The following is a 2,004-nucleotide window of genomic DNA, read 5'->3' as shown; positions in this document are numbered from 1 at the left end:
CCGGGGCCCTGTTCGGAAAGCCCCCGTCTGCAACCTGTCCACCCTTCCAACAGCCTGCCCCTCATGGCTCCCGGCTCACCCGCCTTAGCTCCGTGAGTGCCACCTCTTGAGAGCCTCGCTTTCTTCTTCAGTGAGCTCTTTGGCTCTTCTCTAGTAATTAATGCCTCCCTTACAGGGAGAGGAGTAAGCAAATCTACGGGCACCCTCTCCGTCTCTTCCCCTGACTCGTCTTGTACTTCTCTCACTCTGTGGCTTAGACAGCACGTCACCGTACTAATTCCCTTTCCCCCGATTTAGGTCCCGTTGGCTCTTTCCCTTCCAGCCCGTTCTTGCGGATTGTCCACCCACCGGGCCAGACTGACATCAGACACCTCACTCTCCTGGAAAACGTTCCTTTTCCACGTCGCTGATGTATTCCATTTTCTCCTTCGTAGCATCTATCCAACTGTAATGTGCCCAGGGGCCTCAGAAGGAGATTATTTAATGGCTGGTCCCTTCCTCCTCGCTACTAAGCTCCAGGGGGACACGGATGGCATCTGAGCTGTAGCAGATCCTCAGGATTATTACAAATCAACTATTCCTTAGGAAAAACTCCTCTTTCTCCACAATTCCATGCCAAGCCAGACACTTCTTGTTTTCGTTTGTTTTTCAGCTGCTATGTTCGTCTAGGTATTGCTTCTCAAATCCACAGTTTTAGGGGATCTGTGGATTCTTGTTTTCACAGGGATTTTGGTTTCGTCTGACTTTTATAGTTAAATCAACTGGACAAGCTGTGCTACAATGTAAAACATTCGTCATGTAAATTAATCACTCAGTACTAACTGTTCTGTTTCATCGTATCTATAACCCTCAAGGTTCTATTATTTGGTGCCAGGAAATGTCTCGTTACGTGCGGGTATGTTCGTGTGTCTGTGTACGTGAGTCGCATTTTAAGAATGCTGCAAAACACCGGTGGCCATCGCCGGAGCTACAGCGGCCAACATGAAGTTCAATCCGTTTGTGACCTCGGACCGGAGCAAGAACCGTAAGAGGCATTTCAACGCAGCTTCCCACATTCGCAGGAAGATCATGTCTTCCCCTCTTCCCAAAGAGCTGCGACAGAAGTACAACGTTCGATCCACGGGCATCCGGAAGGACGATGAAGTACACGTTGTGCGAGGACACTACAAGGGTCAGCAAATTGGCAAAGTGGTCCAGGTTTACAGGAAGAAATACGTCATCTACACCGAACGAGTACAGCGAGAGAAGGCCAATGGCACAACTGGCCACGTGGGCATCCACCCCAGCAAGGTGGTTATGACTACACCAAAGCTGGACAAAGGCCGCAAAAAGATCCTTGAACGCAAAGCCAAATCTCGCCAAGTAGGAAAGGAAAAGGGCAAATAGAAGGAAGAAACAATCGAGAAGATGTGGGAATAAAGTAATCTTCTACACGACATTAAATAAAAACTGTTAGAATGAAACAAAAAAAAAAGAATTATGAAAAACACAAATCCAAGGAGTTACACGGACCTGAGAATAAATGATGTTTGAATTTCTTTCTTGCTCCCTTTCGTGTCTTAAGATATCAAGTTGAACTTTCCAAGATTAAGAGATTCCAAGAGGAACAATTCCGGTGATCTCAGAAGCATCTATTTCAAAGGCTTGTTTTTACTAATAAAGACTAAATGTAGGCCAATGGAATCCAGCTACTGTATTTTATGTTCAAATGTGGTCAGACTTGGACTGAAATCCTGGCTTTGCTAATCCTTAGCCGTGTGAGATTGAGAACATTGCTGTACCTTCCTAAGCCTCTGTTGAACAGGATAAACAAACTTGTCTATGTTCTATGTCCCGCTACAAAGAACCGACAAAGATTAGCGTATAAGAATAAAGATCCCCCTGAAATCAATTAAAAGAAAGCTAATGACCCAAAAGAAAAACGGGCATAGGATTTGATGAAGTCATTCGCAGAAGAGGAAACCTGGATGGCGAGTAAATACAGGAAACAATGCTCCCTAGTTA

The 2,004-nt window shown here is 45.6% G+C and overlaps 1 pseudogene; it reads left to right on the top strand.

Annotated features, from left to right (window-relative positions):
* The first annotated feature begins 959 nt into the window (after positions 1-959).
* LOC145713670 (large ribosomal subunit protein uL24 pseudogene) lies at positions 960-1,404 on the top strand (annotated as a pseudogene).
* Positions 1,405-2,004: the final 600 nt, after the last annotated feature.

The sequence above is a fragment of the Panthera onca genome, chromosome X, assembly GCF_046562875.1.
Source record: "Panthera onca isolate mPanOnc1 chromosome X, mPanOnc1 haplotype 2, whole genome shotgun sequence".
NCBI classification, from domain to species: Eukaryota; Metazoa; Chordata; class Mammalia; order Carnivora; family Felidae; genus Panthera; species Panthera onca.
This window is presented reverse-complemented; position numbering and strand designations above follow the sequence as displayed.